The sequence below is a fragment of the Miniopterus schreibersii genome (assembly GCF_964146895.1).
Source record: "Miniopterus schreibersii genome assembly, chromosome: 22".
In the NCBI taxonomy this organism is placed as follows: domain Eukaryota; kingdom Metazoa; phylum Chordata; class Mammalia; order Chiroptera; family Miniopteridae; genus Miniopterus; species Miniopterus schreibersii.
Genome location: NC_138124.1, coordinates 2,017,153 through 2,041,134, shown reverse-complemented (window position 1 = coordinate 2,041,134; position 23,982 = coordinate 2,017,153). Strand labels below are relative to the sequence as shown.

Below are 23,982 nucleotides of genomic sequence, written 5' to 3'. Positions count from 1 at the left end.
GGGCACACGGGCCTCTCCCTCCTCACTGCAAGCCAGACGCCACTCACTGGGCGCGAGGTTCCCAGGGACCGCCCAGGCCCAGCACCACGTGGAGCCCTGCGGGCTGCGTGGGGCGAGGGCCCGGGAAGGCGGACGCCCCCAGGGAGGCAGCCACGACTCAGGAGGGTCCCCAGAACTGCGGTGAGCTGGGGGGCGTCGGCGGGGAGGGAGAGAGCCCCTCGACTCAGCCGTAAGAAGGTGCAATCTTGCTACAGGGGGGACGCGGACCCCGCGGGTATCACGCTAAGTGAAACAAGTCACATGCAAATGGGCAAAAATGATACGATTTCACTCGTATTTGGGTATAAAGTCAACAGGAACAAGTGAACTAACAAAACAAACAAAACCGAACTCACGGACACAGACAACAGAAAGGTGGCCGCCACCAGGGGAGGGGGGTTTGGGGGGGGGGGGGGCGGGTTCAGGGGATCAAATACAGGCCGGCGGGAGGACAGAGCATCTGGATGGCGCCGTATAAAGCTGTACAACTGAAATTTATGGAATGTTACGAATCAACGTTACCTCAATAGGTACATATTTTTCAATAAATGCAATTTTAAAAAAAAATTTTTTTAAACTGTGTTTCCGCCCGGCCGGGCGCAGCTCAGCGGTCGAGCATGAACCTAGGACCCAGGAGATCGTGGTTCGATCCCGGGTCGGGGGCCTGCTGGAGGCAGCCGATCAATGACTCTCTCATCATTGATGTTTCTCTCTCTCCCCTCCCCTTTCTGAAACCAATAGAAATATATATATATTTTTTTAAAAACTGTGTTTCCATCTGGGGTGCAGGTCCTCCGATGGGCTCCGGGAACGTGGGGCAGGACAGGGTTCACCGTCCCACGGTGGGGGCCGGGAGGCTTTGTGAGCAAACGCACTGAGGGCCTCTGCTTCTGATGAATTACATCAAAGACGAATCCTTCCCCACAGACCACCCGGAAAGCAACTCGAATGTACCTGCGGCACGTCCAAGAAAAGGAGGCCCTGCGTCCAGACTCAATGAATTCTGGAACGAGCACAGGAATCGACGGAAAGCCCAGCCCCTGGCGGTGCCCACCCCTCTCCCGAAACGACGGCGTGTGGGAGAGAATGGACCGTCCCCCACCGTGAAGGGCACCGGCTTCCTTACTCCAGGCCTCGCTCTCCTCCTGGGTGGACAGAGCTATCGGCGGCTCTGAGAAGGGCCGTGGGGCGGCAGACGGGGGCTGCGGAGGGAACGGCGTCACACAAGCCAGATACGGCCTCCGCCCGGCTGTCGCCGATCCCAGGCGTGTTCCCCAGTTTAATCTCACATGTTGCAAAGAGACTATCCTTCGGTTCCTTTTAAATACAATTTAGTTGCTTGGACTCCACACAAGGGCAGTGTGGTTTAATCAGGTCCCGCCCGCACGCAAAGGCCTTTGAATAGGAATCTTGCTACGAGGTCGCAGAGAACCACAACTACCGACGGAAGGTTAATTAACTGACCTTCCGAGGCCCAGGCGGAGGCCCCACACTGCCTCGCGAGACCCTGCGCCCTCACCGAGGGTCACAGAGGGACGTGCTTCTCTCGGAAAAGTGGCAGGGAAACGGGCAAAAATGCTGAGCCCACGCCAGCCTTCAACAAAAGGACCCTGATAGGCTACCGTTAGCACATCCAGGAGACAGTTACGCAGTGACGAAAATATTTACAAAGATAATTAAAAACCATCACAGAAAATGAATGCACCGTTACGATTTATTCACGGCCACATAGACAGAGAATAAGCTTTGAGGAAATGCGTTAAAACAGCAGCAAGGGCTGCCTTTGTGTGATGGGACAGCCGTGTTCACTTCCCTTGGTCTTCGTTTCTGAGAACGATACTCCTGTAGACAAACGGTATAGAAAAAGGCAAGTGCCGTGGAGCGGAGGCCTCTGCGGCCACACCTGTCGGACATTCGGGCAGAGACAGGATGTGGGTCTCGGTGTCCCTTGCAAGAGGCCCAGGGCCCTGGCCTGTGCGGCTCTGTTGGTTGGGCATCATCCGGGCACGGAAAGGTCACCAGGTTCAATTCCCGGTCAGGGCACATGCCCAGGTTTCGGGCTCGATCCCCAGCAGGGGCTGTGCAGGAAGGACGGAGCCTATTGGTGCTTTGCTCGCACATCGATGTTTCTCTCTCTCTTTAAAAATCAATTAAAAAAATATTTAAAAAGAAAGAATATATGAAAGAAAGGCAGGCAGGCAGGCAGGGGCCTGGGTGGGGTGGGAGCTGATGTGACCCGTCTTGGCCCCCGATAAGCCCGGGTGTCTTTCCCCCGCGCCCTCAGCTCAGAATGAGACGATCGGCCCTTAAATGCAATTAGAGGCGCTGCCAGCCCGGCACCGACGGCGAGTCCCGGGGGCTGCTGTTTCCAATGTCCCCCGAGTCCTCCGCGCCTGTCGCAGCGCCCAGGCTGTCACGGGCGGCGGTCCAGCGCCGCGGGCGGGCCCTCCTGGGCTGCAGGTATCTGCCGACCTCGTTAGTCACCTCTGACGGGAGGGGCTTCATTCTCTCCCGCGAGGACCGCTGGAAACAGGGGCGGCTTTGCGAAGCCAGCCCGGTCCTCCCCTCCTTCAGGGGCACAGATGGGGAACCCGGGCTCCCTCCCCCACACTCAACACCTCAACGCTGTCCTGGGGGCTCTAATCACAGCACCAGGATGTCAGGCTGTCACATTTTCAAAGCACACCCCTGCTGATCTGGCTCAGCACCGTCTGCCCAGGACATGAAACCAGGGACAGAGGTAAAGTCATTGCCAAAGCAAACCGCCCGGGACGCCGCGGTGCAGATCGGCCAGGGTCCCCTTAGTCCTCAGGGTCCCTCCGAGGCCTCAGCCACTGGGGGCTCCTGGGCTCCACCCTCTGGCCTCACCAGAGCGCAGGGGCCAAACTCTCCGGCCTCGACCAAGCTGCCCTCACAGGTCCTGCTCCATCTGCCTCGAGAGAGTCCCTCCCGCACCCCACTCCCCACAGCTGTCTCACAGGCTTCCTTCCCATACAGGTGTCCGGTCACAGCTGTAGAGACACCTGTGGTAGAAGGACTGCCCCTCCTCCCGGTCAAGGGCAGGGACCTGGGTTGCAGGTTCGATCCCCAGCCCTGCCTGGGGCTGGTGCGGGAGGCAGCCAGTCAATGTCTCTCTCTCACATCGATGTTTCTCTCTCCCTCTCCCTCCCTCCCTCCCACTCTGTCTAAAAATCAATGGGAAAATATCCTCCAGTGAGGATCAACAACAAAAAGCACTAGGCCGGTTCCCACGCTTGGTAATGCCCCAGCTCTCACAAGAACCAGCATTATCAGTGCAGACTGTCCAGCTGAGCAGGGCTTGGTTCTCAGCAATGGCTGCACTTAGAATAACAGGGGGATTTAAACTATGCCTCTGTCTACACACCTCTATCAGCATCTCTATGTCCACCCATCAGCACCCAGACCCCACCCTCTCCACTGGACCCAGCTGGCTGGGACAGAGGCCCAGGACGGGGGTGGGGGAGGGAGGGGGGGGTCAAGGTCCCAGGACAGGGGTGTGGCCACAACTGCTAACGCAGATTCCAACCCACTTTCTGGGCTTCACTCCTGAGTGTGAATGAACCAGCAGGATCACAGACTTGGGGGGAAGGCCTCGCACAAGGAAGAGGAAACCCAAGGAAACGAAGATCATGGGGGAAACGGAGAAACTGTCAAAAATCAACGAAATAGTAACGGATACCACGGAACAAACGCAAGAAGCTCCCGTCCCCAAAGCCCAGACAGGAAGCGCCACCAGGAAGGAGCGATGAGAGAACAGGACAGCGCTCGGAAATCAGGAGGCAGAGTCAGAATCTAATGACCGGAATTTAACGATAAAGTCAGAAACATCCCGGGAAGCAGAGCGGAGAGGAAAGGAGCTGGGGAAATTAAAGAAAAGAGGGACATACAGGACGGCGCCACATCCAACCCAACAGGTTTCAGCCTGAGCCTCGTGACACCTGCAGACCTGCTCCTGGGCACCCGCAGGGCAAGGAACAAATGAGGAAAGAAGAGGCGAATCTGCGCAGAATCCCAGCGACCCTGGTAGAGACTGCCCCCTCCTGGACGAGGAGCGTAATTTCCCGGTGGTCACGGTTCAGGGCGACAGGGACACTATGTGACCTCGATTTGATGACAATGGCACTTGGCCCTGTGCAGCCTACTGACTAAAGCCCATATCCCCCGCCCCCCGACTCTGCAGGAGGAAAATACCAGACAAACCTAAACGGAAGGATATTCTATGAAATACCTGCGCAGGTCCCAACACGGTCAAGGTCATCAAAAAGGAAGCAAGTCTAAGAAGCTATCAAACCTAAAGCACCTAGAGACACACAAAGATTAAACTTAAGGTGGTATCCTAAGTGGGATCCTGGAAGAGAAAAGAAAATTAGGTAAAAACTAAGACGACTTGAAGTATGGGATGCAGTTGATAATAGGGTTTTTTTTTATATTGATGGGGCGGGGGGGAGGGAGGGAGAAACACCGATTTGCTGTTCCATGTATTTATTCATGCATTGGTTGATTCTTGTATGTGCCGACCAGGGATCGAACCCACAACCTTGGTGTATCAGGATGACGCTCTAACCAACTGAGCTACCCGGCCAGGGCAATAATAGTTTATCGATACTGGTTCATGACTTACAGCCAATGGACCAAGCCAATGTCAGATGTTAACAGTACAGAGAAGTAGGTGTAGGACATACGGGAACTCTCTCTACTATCTTTTCAACGTCTCTGTAAATCTCAAACTATTCTAAAGTTAAAATATATATATTTTTAGAAATGTGTATTATATTTTATAGTATGTATGTAATATATATGTTACATATATTATATACACATAATATATATATATATTTTATAATATATATATTTTATATATATATATACATAAAATAACTTTCTTTTAGAAAAGAAAGTTGGCTCTAGCCAGTTTGGCTCAGTGGTTAGAGCACTGGCCTGTGGACTGAAGGGTCCCGGGTTCGATTCCGGACAAGGTACCTCGGTTGCAGGCTCGATCTGTGGATCCATGAGGGAGGCAGCCAATCAACGTGTCTCTCACACCCCGCCCCCCGAAAAGCAATAGAAAAAAAAATCCTCAGATGAAGATTTTAAGAAAACACACAAAAAAACACAGTCATTAAGGAACTTAATGTCATTGTTGCATCGGTACAGGACGGACAAACAGACCAGTGGAACTCAACACCGACCGACACGCACACAGTAATTTCATTCCTGGGAAAGGGGCACCGCAAAGCGTTAGGCCCTCACCAGGGAGGGTGGGGTCCGCCTCCCGCCCCAAAGTGGTCCAGATGCGGAGACAGGTGATGCCGCTCACACATCAAGAGGTAGAGAGACATCGATTACTCATCCGGGGGTCTTTCTGGGGCGAGCACGGCACACACAAAAGCAGCCCCAAAGGGCTTGAGTGGCTCGAATTTGCCGCCAGCACGACACGAGCTCGGGGGCTCACTGAGCTTGCCTGGCTGTGGGGCAGAAGGAAACGCAGGAGGTGGGGTCTGAAAGCTGTCAGCGGTCACACACCAAAAACGGAATGAGAGCAGAGCGGAAATAAAGGGCGCGGGCCGGCTCGAGAGCCACGGCTGAAAAGACGAGTCCTGACGCCTAGCACACGGCACCCACGAAGACAGCTATGCCCCGGATCTCAGTGGTGGCTCTGAGAAAACTCACGGCCATAAACGCCTGGGATTTTTGTACTTGTCTGCGTATGTCCTACTTTAATTAAAAAGCGTGTTTTTCAGTGGTATGGCCTGTACTGCTGGGCTTCCACACTATGCAATGAAAACAAGGGCTTTGGAAAGGTGACTCTCCGAGGCTCCCCCCGCGGTCCGTCACCTCTGTTGCTCACTGCAGCTGGTCACTGTGAGGTGGGCTTGTCAGCGACGGGAGGGGCCCCGGCTGGGATGAGACTAGAGAAGGCAACACAGTAGGGGCAGGGCCTGATCTTGCAGTGTTTTCCCGCAGATTCCATCTGGAGCAGGGGCTCTGCCCGCTGTCGGGGCACCGGCAACGCTGCCCTAAGCTCTGGGAGTCAGCTCCCTGCTGCCCCGATGCCCCCTGGTGCAGCCAGGGTCAAGGCCACTCGGGGAAGATCCCCAGGCTGGGATCCCTTTTGATAGCCCAGCTTCTGGAGATAGGGGCCAGCCAGCCTCTCCTACACACACTCACACTCACACTCTCTCACACAGACAGGCGTGTCATCCAAGGCAGGAGGGGGTCTGTAGCAGCCCCAGGCTGTGTGAGCAAACACCGAGGAGACCCCGCAGCGTCGCTCTGGAGACTTAGGGTTGTCATGTATGTTGCTTCCCACGGGCCCAAGCACAGCTCTGGCATAAGAATCGTTCTGACTTCAACCAGCATCTCCTTGTGCATCCAGGAGCATGTGTGGTAAAAATCAGTTTGGGAAATGATAAGTTAAAAAGAACTGAGTTCCTTTCTTGTAGGACTTATCAGGGCCTTTAATCCAGCTCTTGGGGGGCTCAGAACAGACAGCGCGTCCCGGCCTGACCTGAATTTGGATCACTGTTTCCGCGGAGATCTCGCGGGGCTCCGCAGAGCTCCGTTTGAGAATGCCAGCCCAGACGCTCGTGTCGTTAATTAGAAGGAGACGTAATTAATTAGATCTGAATATTATTAATAAAAAATTCCATCCAGAAACGGCTAACTTCCTTCCATTTAATCACACTAATTACGTTACGCTCGACCTAGTAGCAGCTCGTAGGGCTATTTTCTTAACACATCTTTCATCTTTTAGAAAAAGGTGTCCATGAGTTTTTTTCTCTGCTAACTTACAAAAAAAAAAGGAGCTGGGTGTCAGAGCAGGAATTTTCAAGTATATGAAAACACACACACCAAGCCTAGAAGCAAACATAATGGCCGGCCCATGTCCTTCCTTGTCCTCCAAGTAAGGAGACTAGCGATTGGGGGGCGCTATTATGTGCTATGAGCACCCCACCCATATGTGGTTCATCCCCCCCCCCCCCCCGATCATGAGTCCCCACTTTACAGACGAGGCAGATGACCTTCTGGGAGGGAGAGAAGCTAGAGCTCAGTGGCGATCACAGGCTTCCGGAGCCTTTATGCGCGAGGCCCTGGGCCCGACGGCACGAAGGACCCCCAACGACAGGCGCGCGAGTCCACGGGGAGGTCAGCAGGCAGGTGGGAGGAAGGCACCGGCCAGGCCGAGATGTCCAACTCAGGCTCCCAAAGAGGGTGGCTCGGGAGCTCCGTCTACCAAGACGGAGAGAAGCCGCCCTGGCCGGTGTTGCTGAGAGCAGCGGCCCTCTCACCAAAGGGTCCCGGCTTGATTCCTGGTCAAGGGCGTGTACCTGGGTTGCAGGTTCGATCCCCAGCCCCAGTTGGGGAGCGCGAGAGGCAACCAACTGACGTGTCTCTCTCACATCTCCCCCCCACTCCCTTCCCCTCTCTCTAAAAATCAGTGGAAAACACATCCTCGGGTGAAGATTTAAAATAAAAGATAGAGAGAAGCACTTGGAAAAGGGCTCGGTCCCACAGCCATGTCCTGCGCCCGTGTGGACACTGCCACTGGTCATTCACAGAGCGGCCCGGCATCCCCGCCCCCCCCCCCGGGTACCAGGATTCCCACGTTTCCCGATGACCCGTGTGCAGTACAAACGGAACCAACCCAGGCCTCTTCTCTCCTCACAGAGATTCCCTCTGGCATGGCTGACATTTAAAAATACTCCTCCCAGGGCTTTCTTCCCGGGGAAGAAACGTGCTCCCCTGCGGGGAAGCTGCAGAGAATTGTGACGAGTGTGGTCACTTAAGCAACGGTCCCATTACGGGGCAGATGGCGACCATGCCCGGGAGGAGGCCCAGCATCTCGTCTGCTGCCAGGGACTCGGATGCCCTAAGACGCTCCAGGACACACAAAAGTTCCACCGGGTCTCTTCTGGGCTCAAAATGAGAAAATTACCTTATACCTTAGAGGCGCCAACAGAATTGCCGTGTGGTGGCATCAGTGTGCCGTGACACCCCAATTTCATGCTGAACGGTCCCTAGAGGGCGGCTGAGGCGGGGGGGGCGGGGGGGGGGTTCGAGCCTAGGCTCCCGGGAGGTGGCTGACGCATCCACTGCCTTTAAGGCTGAAATACGTTCATGACTCTAAACAGAAAATCAAGACAGGATGCAGAGGCCTCATGGAGAGCACAAAAGTAAATTCGAAACTTTAAAAACGGACAGGCGGAAACCAGTCATTTATTTCCATGCGCAAACTCATCAAAAACCAGGAGACTCCCGTGACGCTTCACCCTGGAGGAAGCTTCCCGTAAACGGGGCTGACTGTCCAACGTCTCCCTAAATGCCTCACGGACGCGCCCCGACCCCCGAAGCCACCGCAGAGTCCACCCAGGACACCGACAAGACATCCCCGGTCCACGCACCAGCTTCCTGACAACCAAGACCCCGGGGTGTGTTTGGCCCCAAAGGAGATGCACCCACTCATCTTCAGTCCAGAACCACCTCCTGTGATCTCCCCTGTACCGGGCACTCCGCCGGCACCCGGGTACAAGGGCCTGTGCAAATCTGCTCCTACAGGTCCTCTCTGGGCAAGAAAAAGCCAATCGCCGACGTCTGTCAATGTGATCAGGGTCACAAAACAGCGTCACCCACAGGGCGACAGGAACACGGGACCACCCCTTGTCCCTGAGCAGCTTAGGAGAGCTTTGTTTTTTTTTTAAAAAAAACACAACAGTATTGAATTTGAGAGAGAGAGGGAGAGGGAGAGAGAAACACTGATGCGAGAGCTAGACACTGACCAGCTGCCTCCTGCACGTCCCCTCCAGGGGATCAAACTGGCGACTTCTAGGTGTGCAGGCCGGAGCTCAGCCAACTGAGCCACACGGGCCAGGGCAGGAAAGTTCTTTTTAACCAAAGTCAGAGTCTGCTGCTCAGCGTCCTGGTTCTTTCACGATGGTGGGTGGACTTCTGCTAGACGAATAATGTTGCCCAAATTTGATAATAAAAGGTTCCGAACGGCACCCATCGTTGGCGGCAAGTATCCGCTTCCGATACAGGAACCTCGGCAGGGGTCACACACACAAACGGACTCGGCGAGGGTCATGACTTACAGAAGCACTAGCGTAACAAGAAGGGGTGGGCGGGCTGCTACTGTCCTGGGGAGGGTGGGGACGGGTGTCCCACCCAGGCAGTGAGCCCGGCGCTCACCGGGTCCTGGGCCGTGAATGAAACCCCAGCCCCGGACGCCTGGCGCTGGGGCAGGTGCTAAATCACACACCCAGCTTCCCAGGGAGCAGCCATGGGCCCGCCCCGGCCCGCCTGAAGCGCACCTCCCTCCGTATGACAAGTCCACGGCCCACGCATCGGGAGCAAAACCTCGCTCCACTCGAGGCCCGTATTTCTTACCAAAGACGAGTGGTTCGGGAGCGTCCGGCAAAACCTCCTGGCGATGCGGTCTTTCTGGAATAAAACAGAATTAAAAAGAAACAGTTGCTTTGGTTTCAGGAATGATGCAGGTGCTCGCAGAAAGCTCCAAGTATAAAATGTGAGTTGAGTGAGAGGTTTTGTAAAAAGGAGCCGATTATAATTCTAACGGGACGACCAGAGATTACCGGAAACAAATAATTAAAATGTTGCTTCGGCCTTTCCTTGAGTAATTACTGCCTTAAGAACACGGTGTTGGACAGATAAAGGGAAGGGCTTCTGTTTCATCGGGAAGGAGGGACTGCCCGCATGCCAATGAGGCTCCTCAAAGCCCTCATGAATATGCATGTTCCCGCACAAAGCTGACCCCACTGATTCGCGGAACCGGCACCGGGGACACTTTCAGACGAGGAGGGTGTGCCTGTGGGGCGGGAGGGGGCGGAGGAGAGATTAGAGGAATGGACAAGGCGGGCCCCTCTCATTTCCCTGCCCAGGTGCACAGCCCACCCCGCCTCTCGGACAAGGTGGTTTCATAGACAGAACAGGAAAGAGGCCTCCCGCTTCTCTTAAACACGGGGAGCTTTGTAAATGTGAACGGGAGGGAGAGGCCCACAGGTTCAGGGGGTTCAGGGGGTTCAGGGGCTTCAGGGCCAGGCCCCGGGCTGGAGCAGGAGTCCACGGGGGCCTGGGGTAGTGCAAGGAGATGGGAACTTATTAGTCTTTTTTTAAATTTTATTTTTATTGCTTTTTAGAGAAAGAGGAAGGGAGACAGAGAAACATCCATGTGAGAGTGAAACACGGACAGGCTGCCCCGAGCGCTGAGGGCTCTGAGATGCCCATCTGCCCGGGAGGCCACCTTCTACCTCTTCCCCCAGAAACTCGGACCCGGGCTGTGGGCTCGGCTGGCGAGCTTCCCCGCCGCCCCCTGGGGCCGCCCACCCGCAGTCTGTAGGTCTCTGGAAAGGGCAGAGTGTCATTCATTGCAGCCTGAGCACCCCCCACGCTCCACAGATTCCCTGCTGAGGCCCGGGATCCTCTGGAAGGACATCAGAGCACCGCACCTTACATAACCCTCTTCCACGCGCAGAGCCAGGCCGGCACCCGAACCGGATTTAGAGCCGGGCTTGAGTGTTTGTTTATACGCCTCGCGCCACGCCCCTGGCGGCCTGCGGAGGAACCGGGCCCTGGGCTCCCATCCCCCCGATTCATTAGCATTCTCCCCACGTCTGTCTGCTCTAATTTCCCCCGCAGCGTGTTAACTCGAGGGCAAGGTCACTACCACTTGGGCCCAGCGCCACTTTCCATTTTCTCCAAAGAAAGAGATGAAATTCCTCTTCTGGGCTGCAGGGCCCTCTCCCCTCCCTCCCGGGACCCCTCGGGCGTGCGCTGGCTAAAGCAGGGCTGTTATTGTGATGACCTGGCCCTCTGCACAGATGGTTCACCCTGAAGACGTGCCGTGAACACAGAGACGTGGGGAGGCCCTTGGGGGTCGGCTGTCATGTGCATGAGTGTGTGTGTCCCTCACTGGCTCTGAGCCCAGCACCGGGCCAGGCAGGGTGGCCCAAGAATCCCCGCTCTCAGCTCCTACACTAGGTTGGTAGGAAGGAGTGGGAAAAGATATTTCTAATAGATGAGCCAAATGAAGGATCAGGCTGATCCATAAGAAAATTGAACAAGGGGCGATAGGTATGAACCAGTAATTCGCAGAATAATAAATACGTGAGACCAATGGGAATGGGCATTATCACACCCACCGGGGAACACGATTCGGCCGCTTCTGGTCCATTTGAAGATGCGTGTGCTCTCTCCTGCAGCAATTCCAACCCCTGCTAAATATTCTCGACGAATCTGGCTGACGGTCACACACACGGGTCTTCCTAACAGCCCTGTGCATGGCGGCGAGAAGGTGGACACCACCGAAACGTCCAGCGATAGAAGACAGACAGACAGCTTTCCGTTCCTACAGTGACCTAACACCCAGCGGTAGGAAGGTGTGAACTACAGCTACGCTTTTACACGCGTAGATCTCACAAATATAACGTGAGGCCAAAGAGGGCAAGTTTCGGAAAATCACGTACAATCTGGTATCACTGACACATGCAAAAATGACAGGCGCAGGTGAACGTACACACGCGGTGAGTTACACACACACACCGGGCTCTAACGGTGGTTACGTGTGTGGGGGAGACAAGGGGGTGCCATCGGGCAGGGGCTCCGACTATCTCGGGAATTGTGAGCGTTTAAAATACGTTCACAAATTCTTTGACACTGCTGGACGCAGTAACTTGCCGCTAGTGAACAGACTAAGGCGGAAGCGACGACGTGCGACTAGCGAGACCAGGTCGTGACGGGCGGTCATGATGCCCCCTCGGGCCTGGGGGAAGCGGCTGCCACATTGTGCGGACGCTCAAGCAGCACCGCGGAGAGCGCCCCGCGGGCCACACCTGCGGCCTCCTGCCAGCCGCCCCGTGAGGTTCATCTCAACGCGGCTCCTCCGGCCCCACTCAAGCCTTCAGATGACAGTCGCCCTGGCCCACGTCTCAACCCTGAGCCAGGATCATCCAGCTGAGCCCCAGGCCCTCACCCACTGATTCCAAGACAATAACTGTTGACTTTTACGCCCCTAATTCTGGCATAAATGGGTTGCACAGAAAGGGAGAGCACCCAACAAAGGTCTCTGCCTTCAGCAGGTTGCGGGTTCTTCTTTTTACCTCTTGGCAGGGTGAATATTTTAGAGTAAAAATTTAATCCGAAAGACTTGGGTTAGGTCAACACTCTGGTGGGCCGTCCCAAGCGGTGGATCGTAAAAGACAGGGACACACGACAGGCATGCACAACACCCTTGTGGGCGACTGGGGAATGGCTCCGCTCCGGGGACACGGGAACTTAGGAAAGTCCTGTCCACGGGGTAGAGAACCACGGGAAGTTTTGACTGGGCAGGGAGGGGGCCAGAAGGATGGGCTCGATTAACACCGTAAAACAGGGAGACGTCTTTAGGCTAAGACAGTGCCGGCACGTCCCTGGCGGGCTCTGCGGGTGTGTGTGTGACGGGGAGGGGGGCGGGGGGAGTAGGGGGTGTCTGGCAGGACCCAGGGTGACCCACTTCCTCCACTGCTCTTCCCAGCCATCAGACGAGGGCGGGCTGCCCAGGAGCCAGGATCTGGTCCACGTCACGGCTGTGTCTGTCTGTCTGCCTGTTTCCTTCAGGTTCCAGGACAAGCAGACCTGCATTCCATTCCCTAGAAGTGGCCGAGCCGGTCCGAGCCCACTGACCCGGTAACAGTCGGAAGCAGGGAAGCCTGGCCGACCTGGTCGGTATGCACACCGAAGAACCACGGCAGAGCTACTCAAGACCATTTACTTTCCGTCGTCTTTAAGAGCCTAGACCCAGAATATCACCACATGTGCCACTGTCCTCAAATTACTCAGCGAAGGACCGTGTCCCAAATCCATGTTAACCGCCACAATCGCTTTTCTCCCCGAGAAGCGACAACTGAAGCGACAGTGGCATCTAATATATTCCGGGCTTGCTGTCTTCTGAAAGGGAACACGCACACACTGGGTTGAGGCGACAGAGGAGCTCTGGCCGCCCGTTTAGTGTTCTCCTTTGGACCTTGGCTTTTCGGGAAAATTACTGCTGCGAATTTGGATCGTCTCTCTGCGTTCCCATCATTCACCACACTCCGCTGGCCCCTGTGGACAGGAGGGGGGCGGTGACACACGCACACGGCGCGGGGAAATGTGCGCACTGTCGGAGGCACCTGCGACGGCATCGGGCGGTGCCGGTGAGGCAGGAGCCCCCATGCCCAGCAATGCTCCCTGTGCCCGGCCGCTCAGGACCAGGACGCCCGAGGGCCCCCCTCTGCCTCCTGTTTTCCCAGCCAGTCAAGGACCAGCTCAGACACGATCCCAGAGTCATGATGTCCCTAAACTTCCCTGCCATTGCGACCTCAAGTCCCGGGACTCCCCCCCCCCCCCACCCCAAGGTAGCAAGAGGCAGCGAGACAGGGCCTTGGAGTCCAGGGCCCAACTTCAGATCCCGCCCCTGCTCACGAGCTGTGACCAGGGTCCCTCCGCTGCGCGGGGCCTTGGGCATCGCAGCAGGAACAGAGGAGGCTGGCAAGGATGAGGTCCAACCGGCACTGCCTGCAGGAAACACGCTGTCCACGGGGAAACATCCGAGGGACTCTCCGGGAGGCTGCTGCAGAGCAGACCTACGCACAACCCAGCCACCACCAGGCGGGTCATTTCCGGAGACGCCACCTGGACAGGAGCCAGAAACAGGCACCTAGGAACCGGCCACATGGCAGAGGCGGCTGCCGAACTAGCACTGTGTGTCCTGGCTTCATGTTCATTCCCATTTCTCTTACACGAGGCACTGAACATCGCTGCAGACACTTGAAAGGCCACCTGCACTTATTTCTCTGTAACTGAATGTCCAGAGCTTTCACCCACTTCCTACTGGCTTCCTCTTTTATTTTTTATTAGCTTTTTCGTCGTTGTTGACACTATTACAGGTGTCCCCCATTTCACTCCTCCCCCCCCGCCCCCGCATTCGCCTTTGTATTTTAAAGAAATAAGCTTTGTTTGTGATTACGTTGCAATTAGTTTTTCTGGTTTATGATTTGGTTTTCCACTCTTCTTACGGTGATTCCCCTCGCCCTCCGTAGGAAGGCTTTTCCCCCCTAATGCAACTGAATTTATCACTCACTCTTTTCTTATGGTGCTCTTGAATTTCGAATCATAATTTTCCACTCCAGACTATAAAAGAATTTATCTGCATTTTTCTTCCAGTACTTACGATAACTATCTATCAAGAGCTATTTGAAACGTAGGCTGGGAGATGATAAACGATATCAATTAAATTTTATCTCAATCCAAATGGCTCTTGTGAAATGGTGAAAATGCTGGTCTCTGCCCCAGGTCCCGGCAACAGGGCTCCCAGAATCGTACAGCGTCCAAGCGATAAGACACCAGGAGCATCTTTGTTGATAAATTGGACCGCGTGAAAATGAAAAGCTTTTGCCTCCAAAGGTCATGCTTAGAGAATGAAAGAAAAGTCATAATCTGGGAGAAAATATTCTAAATCACATACCCAGCAAAAGGACTTGTATCTGGGATATGTGAGATCCCTCCAAATGAACAGGAAATTTTTATTTATTTTTATTTTATTAAATATATCTTTATTGATTTCAGAGAGGAAAGGAGAGGGAGAGAGAGAGACAGAAACATCAATGATGAGAGTCATTGATCGAGCCCACAACCCGGGCCTGTGCCCTGACTGGGAACCGAACCCGACCCCGATCGCCTGGATCCCAGGTCGACGCCCAACCACTGAGCCACGCCCGGCCGGGCAACAGGAAAATTTTAATTAGAAAATGCTCAAAAGGCAGGAAAGGTATTTCACATAAGAGGATATACAGATGGCAAATAATCACACGAACAAATGTCCAATATTATTGGCCGTTAGAAAAACGCAAGGTAAAACACAGTGTGATATCACTACACACCTATCAAAACGGCTAAAATAAAAAACACTGGCAACGCCTGGTGCGGGAGGGGATGCAGAGAAACAATCATTCGCACATTCCCTCAGGAGTATGAAATGGCACAGCCGCCGTGGAAAACAGTCTGGCAGCTCCTTTAAAACTAAAAGTGAATTTACCGTACGACCCAGTCACTGCAGATAACCGGCCATTTATTCCCACGTGAATCCAAACTTATTTTCGCACAGAAACCTGCACATGCGTGTTCACAGCAGCTTCGTTCGTAAGAGCCCCAAGTCGGAAACTACCCAGATGGGCGCTTTCCAGGGAGTACTAGGCGGTAACGAAAAGGAATGAACTCTCGGTCCCTGAAACGACGCGGGGAAACCTCCAGGGAGTGATGCTGGGCGATGAAAGCCAGTCTCGGAAGGGCACGGACCGCGAGGTGCCCCTTGTCGGGCACTCGTGAAATAGCTACGGGTTTGGAGGACAGGCTAGGTCGGCTCATGACAAGGGTCAGGAATGGGGGGGGGTGGTGCGCGCGTCCGTGAACACAAACGGACAACAAGACAGTCTTTTGGCGACAGTACCGTTAAGCGTCATGAGTGTGGTGGTGGTCACAGGAAGCCACACGCGGGACTGCACGGAGCCACACGCACACCAGTGAGCTTCCAGGTGGCGCAGCCTGGAGAAGTCCGTGGACGACACCGGTGTCGGCTTCCCGGCTTTACTGCCGAGCGCGGTTACGCGAGGCGTTTCCGCTGGCGCTGTGAACGTAGGTGAGGGAAGCGGGATCTCCCTGAATATTTCTTTGCACCTTCCTGCGAATCTAAAATCATTTCACGCCCGGCCGGGCGGGGCTCAGCGCTTGAGCGTCGACCTGGGATCCAGGCGATCGGGGTTCGATTCCCGGTCAGGGCACAGGCCCGGGTTGCGGGCTCGATCAGTGACTCTCTCATCATTGATGTTTCTGTCTCTCTCTCCCTCTCCTTTCCTCTCACTGAAATCAATAAAGATATATTTTAAAAAATTAAATTAAAAAAGAAAATCATTTCACAATAAAAAGAGCCTATCAACTCCCCCCCCCCCCCAAAAAATATGACCCCGTTGAAGACAACGCTTCCTCTCGATTTCTATTCTAAAGCGAGCCTATCTGGCCCGATAATGTGGTCCACGAGATCTGGGCCGCAGCCAGGCCCCGAGACGGGGGCTGTGCCAGGCCTTCCTCCCCTTGCTGCTGGACACACACGTCAGACACACCGAGTTCAGCGCTGGCTGGGCCGCCTGCTGGCCCTGCGCCTCCGAGCACGGGTCTGGAAGGCCCCCAGCGAACCTCCGCTCCGTCTGTCCTGCGATGCTGGGGCAACTCGATGGCATCGCAGCAGTGTGCTGGGGACGGGGGGAGGCCCTCGCGTGGAGGGAGCCAGCGCCTGGGAGCCCCAGACTCGTCCCTCTGCGCCCGGCCCTGCGCATTCCAATTCCTACCCTGCCTGGATGACAGCAGCGTCCCTGGCAAAAGGGACCCCTCCTCCCCAATCCCAAAAGGACCTACAAATTGAAAATGCCGCGTCCCCACAGCAGACCAAAGAAAACAGAAAGAATTAGGAAACTGTGTCTTAAAATAGGAACCTGACGAGCCCTGAGGGACTCTCCTCAGTCCCTCATCCACTGAAGACTCTGGTCTTCTGTCCCCTACATGCTGTCCATGTCCTCAACGCACCCACCAGATGCCACGGAGACCTCCTGGGGAGCTTTCAGAAAAATACCAATGTCCGTACGTAGAGTCCTTGGGTTGTCCAGGGAGCGGTGGAAGCGCTTAAAGAAGATCCTAGAATCACTAGAGCCCAATGAGTCCGGCACAAAGAAAAGAGAAACACAAACAGAAAAAGCCAGTGGGAAAGGTCTGGCAAAGTAAAGCTACTTCGTTCAAAAAGGCAAGGGAGCCGTCCGAGGGGACCGGGGCTCAAGGGCCAAGCTGAAGACCCTCCCACTGGCCTCCCGCTTGAGCTGCGACGGGGCCAAGGACCGCGCGGTTGGAAACCTACCGGGGATGCCGCCGTCCCGGAGCTCACAACGGGTTAAAGCCACGGTGACAGCTAACTGGGGCCTCTGGGAGCTGCTGGGAAACATTCATCACCTTCCGATCTAGCCGATGAAGTGAGAGGATCACGTGTTCCCCCGGCCTTTTCTCCCTGAACTGTCCCCCGGGGTGACCACACAGGAGAGGGGAGGGATGCGCCTTCTAGAATCATTCCAGCCGGTAAGTGAAAAGGAAATGATGTAATTACAATATCATTTTTTTAAAAATATATTTAAAAAAAAAAACACTACGTCTGGCCTGGCCGGTGTGGTTCAGTTGGTTGAGCACCGTCCTGTGCACCGAAAGGTCACCAGTTCGGTTCCCGGTTCAGGACACACGCCCGGGCTGCGTGCTTGATCCCCGGTAGGGGGCACGCAGGAGGGAGCCCAACAATGATTCGCTCTCACATCAGTGTTTCTCTCTCTCTCTCCCTCTCCCTTCCTTCCTCTCTCTCTAAAAAATCAATAAAAAACCTTTCAAAAAAGAAATACTACGTCTGGGATCTACCCCAGACCAATTAAATCGAAATATCCAGGAACAGAGTCCAGGCACCTATTCTTCAAAAATGCTCTCCAGGCGGCTGGAACGTGCACCCAAGTTGAAAATCACCGGGTGGCCCCTCGATTCCCTGACACTCTCACTGGCGACCGCCATCTCTTTCCCTTCATCTCAGTTCTGTCTCCTCCCAGGATGGTGGTTCCTCCACCTGGAACGCCCTCCGCCATCTCTCCTTCCCCAAAGGCCTCCTGCTCAGAGACGTCTTCCTCCAGGAAGACTCCCTTGATTTTCCAGCTGAATCAAGGTAGAATTTACATACCACGCCATTCACCCGTTATAAGTGGTGACGATTTTCAGCAAATGTGACAATGGCTCAACCATGCCCAAGACGCAGTTGTAGAACACCCCTCTCACCTCCAATACCCCCCATGTCTGTTTGCAGCCCACCCCCAATCACATGCCCAGACCTGGGCAACTGCTCATCTGCCTTCTCTCCCTATAATCAGGCCTCTTCGAGAAGCTTCACATAATCGGAACAGCACGACATGCAGTCTTTTGCGTCTGGTGTCTTTCGCTCAGCATAATGTTTCCGAGTGAACTGGGTATTTTTAAATGCCTGGGGGGATCTGGTATTTAAAAGCACGCTGAATGAACCATCTGTAAGCAAGTGAATCACTTCTCAATGTGATTCCTCGCTCCCCATTTCTCCACCGTGAAAGGATGGGGTTTGCACCTTGGCTCCCTTTGGGGTCGGCTTTCTCGCAGAGGTGGCCTGAGTCCCAGTCAGAGTGATGGGCTTGGCTGGCCTGGGGCCACACGCCTCCCTCCGTTTTCTGTCCACTTACGCTACAAACCCATCTACCGCCTGAAACCTTGGTCCCTAGACGCTGAGCCCAACCGCTCAGGTTCACCCAAGGGCCCTGCGAGTTCATGCGCCTCCTGCAAGGCTGGCTGGGTTCTGTGTTCTGATGGAAGTGTCTAAGGTGTACAGACGTCACGGAACCATGAAAATTTCAAGGGCTCTCTTTTGTTGTTGTTGTTAATCTTCCCCCGAGCATTAAAAATCAAAGTTAACTGATTTTTAGAGAGTAAGAGAGAGAGGGGGGGGGGAGGGAGGGCAGGAGAGAGGCAGAAACATTGATGTGAGAGAAACACACCGGTTGGTTGCCTCCCACACGCATCCCGACAAGGGCCAGGGATTGAACCTGCAACCCAGGTACGTGTCCTTGACCAGGAATCGACCCCTCGGCCTTCCAGTGAGCTGGTCAACACTCTAACCACTGAACCACACCAGCCAGGGCCCAAGTGCTCTTAATTACAACTCTTCCCCATGGCTGGGTCCAGTTCCCACAGGCAGCATGCTTCACAAGGGCAGGCGCCGTCTCCACTTCTCTGCCGCGGATAATGAAGATTATGGAAATGTTGAAATATTGAAGACGGGGAAGCTGGAGGACAGTCCAGGGACAGTGTTGGTCAGCTGGGGCGGCCGTAACACAGAACCACAGCCCAGGCAGCTATAACAACCCAAAGCCACTGCCTCACAATTCTGGAGGTTAGAAGGCCAAGGTCAAGATGTCAGCAGGACTGGCTCCCTCTTTGACTTGTAGACAGTCCTTGCTCTGCGTGTGTCTGTGTCCTGATCTCCTCTTCTGATGCAAACAGCAGTAATACTGGGTTGGGGCCTCCCTAACGACCTCAGAGTAGCTTAATTATCTCTGAAAGACCCTATGTCCAAATACAGGCACATTCCGAGGTCCTGGGGGTTAGGACGTCAACATATAAACTTGTTGGGGGGACACGATTCAGCCCATAACAAGAACTGACAATACAATTCTCTCTGCTTTATGTGAATACTTAGAAAGTTCTATAATCGAAAGTTAAACTTAGAACAGAAAGATCTGTGCCCTGGCCAGATGGTTCCGCTGGTTGGAGCATTGTCCTGTGCACTGAAGGGTCATGGGTTCAACCCAGGTTCAGAGTGTGCACCGGAGGCAACTGATCTCTCTCTCCCCCCTTCCTCTCTCTCTAAAAATCAATAAAAACATACCCTTGGGTGAGAATAAACAACAGAAAGATGTGTTTAATGAATAGTATTTTCACTACTGAATACAGTATTTACTGAATTTACTGAATGAATTCAGTAAAATAATACATTTTACTGAATGACTAAAATGGAACTGACCACAGCCAACTGGGAAATGTTCTGATATTCTGATTTCACAAATAGCTGGGAATCATTTTTTAAAAATGACCCTCTTGCTTTGGAAGTAGAATGAGGTCTACAGGGTCTGGGGGTGTCTCCTACCCTCTAAATGGGCCTGGATCTGCTGGGACTGGAAAGCACAGAAGCCGTTCCCTGCGGGCCGAGCTACACGGAGCCCAGGTTCTCAGCAGCTCTCAGCTCCTCCCGGGGCGGGCGACGGGCTGTGGGCAGTCACGAGCCAGAGCTCTGTGCTCCTGGCAAAACGAAACTACTAACATCCGATAATTGGCTCTTCAGCAAGAGCCTTACCAACAGGAAAATGCAGCCCATTAGCTGTCTCAAAAATCCTCTGTGATATCCCGGGGGTTCATTACTTTGAGGTATTAAGGAGCTTATGGAACTACCCCAAATGCTACATTTTCATTTTCATTTTCACGGACTTCTGCATTTAGAACAATTTTCAGGTTCCTCCTGGATCGGTCAGGACAGGCTGGGTTGTGCTGCAGTAACGAACAACTCCTCAATCACGGCGCTGGCGCTTGGTAACGGTTTCGACCTTGCTCACTCAGTGCTTGCTCTCCCTGGCACCTGGGTAATTAACGCCCTTTCTCGCTCAAATACCTCATGTGCTCCTACAGGTGGAACCGCATTTTTTACTTTATTCATTGTTATCTACAGTTAAATCAATAACTATAAAAACCAGCTTCTTACACCCTCTTAATTACCCACGAAAGGTGCGTTTCCCTGACTAGAGCAGGTGGGCAGCTACAATAAAATTCCTTCACCTGAGCTGATGTTCCTCCTGGGGTCATTTAAATAAACCACAATGGCACAATCCTTAAAATTAATGATAAGAGCCTAAAAAAGCCACAGAACAGGACTCAGAGGACGGGGTTCCAGCTTTGGCTCTTTGGCGAATTCACTGATATGCCCTGGGCCAGTCCCAGGGCCCCCTCCAGCCCAGAGCCGCTGCTCACACATGGCTGGGGACCCACAGGCAGAGCACCAAGTCGACTTATGGGGCAGCAACGAGAACCTGAAGAACGAAGCCGTGCACTATTCAGAATGCATTGCCTCTAATGGGTGTAAGAAATCACGTCCTGAAACTTCTGCTTGAGGTCTACAATGTCTGTATGTCCCAGGTAGTGAAGTAAAATGTATTATTTGTTGTGGTTTAAAATCCAAACGTCTGACAAAGGCCTAAGATTCTAGGTTCTAGCCAATGCGAGAAATGCTCACAGGGAAGCAGAGTCAGGAAGGGACTGAGTCAGCAAGGGGGGTGTGTGGGGGGGGGGTGCCTCTCTCTGCAAGAAACCAGGCCTGCCACACAGTCTCTGCAAGCACACACCTTGGTGGCCAGGGGGAGGGACCTTTCCTGGGTGGAAACCCACAAGCAAAGGTCTTGGGGTTGTGAGGACACTGGGGCAGAGGGGGCGAGAAGTGACCTTTGTTCCAGCAGGACCAGGACTAGGATGAGGTGAGTGAGGGCCCAGACGGCCCTTGAGTGTAGACTGTCACTGCGCCAACCTACTCCCCCACTTACAATAAGACCCAAGCCAGGGAACCCAGAGGTGAGGGAGGCCCACGGAGCCCTGAGCTGGCAGGCTTCCCCGCTAGGGCCGCAGGCGAGAAGCAATGCGTTCCAGTGACCGTGGAAGGTGCCCTGCGTGGCAAGAGCATGGCCAGTGCTAAACGGGGTGTCCCCACGTGGAGAAGGTGGGCCTTTGCAGGAGAGAGGTCCAGAAAATGAAGTCAGAGGGGAGGGGCTCCTGGTTTTACTCGGAGTGAAACAGGACGTTGGAGGTTCCAGGCAGAAGAGGGACACGCTCTGATCTGAGGTTTAAAGCTGCTCTATGGAGACAGGCCTCAGTGGCAGGTGTGGGGGTCAGGGTAGGAGGCCTGGGGGCTGGTGCAGCCATGCAGTGGGGAGAGGACGGGGCAGTGCAGGGGGTGACTGGGTGGGATTCTGGAGCAGTGAGATGGAGAAGCTGAGATGATGGGAGTCAAGGCTGCCTCTGGCTCTACGGCCCAGGCATCTGAAGGCTGCAGTGACATTTAATGAGCTGGGAGACAGTGCTGGGAGGGACAATGGGGACAGCTTGGCATCTGTTGTACTGAGATGTCCATTAGGCCTCCAGGGGGAGGTGTCACGTGGGCAGCTGGATTCACAAGTCTGGCGTTCAGGAAAGAAGCCTGAGCTAAGATGTAAATTTGGGACTCTCAGCATATGGACGGATTTAATGTCACAAGACTGGATGAGATCAACAAGGGTGTGGGTGTGGATCGAGCAGAGAGGAGGCCCCGGATTGGTCCTGGGGACCCTCCAGCGCTCAGAGGTCACTGAGGGGACTGGGTGGGGTGGAAGGGAAGCCCAGGCACATGGGGGACAAGGGCAGGAGCATCTCCCAGGGGAGGGAGAGGAGAAATGCTCTGACAGGTCAAGTGGGAGGAAGACTGGGAAGTGAGCACTGAATCGTCACCCTGGAGGCACTCAGTGACCTTGCCGGGTAGAAGTGTCCCTAGAAGGGCGAACGTCTGACCGGAGCGGGCTGGAGAGAGGACGGGCGGGGAGGCACTGGAGGGAGCCAGCAGAGACACAGCCTTCCAGGAGTTTTACAGCAAACAAGGCAAAAAATAAAAAATAAAAACATAGGACAGTAGCAGAGGAGATGGGAAACAGGAAACATTTTTCTCTTTTTTCCAGATGGGAGAGAAAAGCACATCCGTGACTATGCAAGAGGAGCCGACGAGCAGGGAGTGGTGCTGGGGACAGGGAGCCGGTCCAGGGCGGCATCTGGTGCTGAATGGGGGGTTGGGGGGGGTGTCTGAGCAGGACACGTTATTTCCAGTCTCGGGAGGAGGGAGGAGGGAGGGGAATGGGGGGCAGATGCTGGCAGGGGGTGGTGTGATGGGGGGGTGAGGTCCAAGCCAACCACAGGAGTCCTCACTTCATCAAAAATTCGGGAGCCTGCAAAACCCGACAGAGGCTGGGATTCTGGGCACAGGGAGGTGTTAGGTCCTTTGCACTCTGGGACACAGACGTGGCTCCCGTGGACGATCGGGAGGCTGGGCCCAGGGCACGGCTCTATGCGGGAGTCATGCATTCAGAGCACACGGGGAGACGGGTAAGTGCACACAGCTTAGTACGCACACCCCGCTTCCTCGCTCTGCCCACTGAGAGGGGCGAGAAGCAATGGCACCTCGGTAGCAGCGAGCACTCCCAATGCCCGACCTTGGTGTGTAAATACCACTCTCCATACTGGGAACCGGGGCGCCCTGGAGAAACAGTGGATTCGAGGGCCAGGTGAGGGAAATGCAAGACGGGCCTGGACCCTCCTGCTGTGACAGAAAGTAGGAAAGTGCTCACGCAACGCAAAGCTAGAGGATGTCAAAGGGACACGGGTCGAACTGAAGGAGCTCCCGATGGATGGTCAAGGCTGGGACAATAAATAAATAAGGTAGGACTGGGTTATAAACCAAATATCAAATAAATACCCACGAGTCCATATTCATACACGCAAACGCTAGAATAAATAAGTAAATAAATGAGGAAGAATACACAAATCTCTGATGCCGAAAAACTCCAAATACTTTATGTCGATACTCTCCTGTCAAAGAGGCGAAGCTTAACACTTCACCCTTAAATGTGGACTGAGCATGGTGACTTCCTTCCAGAGAGGAGCATGGAAAGGGGCTTTCTTTAGGGCCAAGGAAGCTCCAGGAGAATCTGAAGCCCTGCCTGCCAGCACCACCTCTGAACCACCTCTGAGCCCTGCCAGCACCACCTCTGAACCACCTCTGAGCCCTGCCAGCACAACCTCTGAGCCCTGCCAGCACAACCTCTGGACTCTACCAGCACAACCTCCAAAACCTGCCAGCATCACCCCTCCTGCTCTACCCACCTCAGTTACTGCCCTCCCTTCCCACAGATGCCTCCCTAGAAGCAGAGAGACTGACTGTCATCAGCTCAGACAGTGCCACGGTGACTGTACGGCCTTTGTTTCCTGGGGCCTGGCAGGGCCAGATCTGGCAGGGAGGTGTTTAAAGGCACTTCACCTGCAGCCTTGCCCAGAGCCGGGCTGGCGACAGGGCAGGGCACCTGCTGTCCTGGACGTCCTCTCCATCGGGGCTGAGGCTCACCCATGGGGAACTTCCTCCCCTCCAACATCTGTGCATTTTAATATAACTTCCCAAAATATTACTCTGCAATTATTTCCAGAGACTTAAGTGGGATCCCTGAGTACATACAATTA

General features: G+C 54.4%; 1 protein-coding gene across 1 annotated transcript in view; it reads right to left on the bottom strand.

Moving 5' to 3' along the window:
• APBA2 (amyloid beta precursor protein binding family A member 2) overlaps positions 1 to 23,982 on the bottom strand; it is a 79,840-nt gene that overhangs the window by 27,655 nt on the left and 28,203 nt on the right. The window contains exon 3 of the mRNA XM_081124676.1: positions 9,445 to 9,498. The gene's annotated coding sequence lies outside the window, so the exon portion shown is untranslated. The remainder of the gene's footprint in view (positions 1 to 9,444; positions 9,499 to 23,982) is intronic.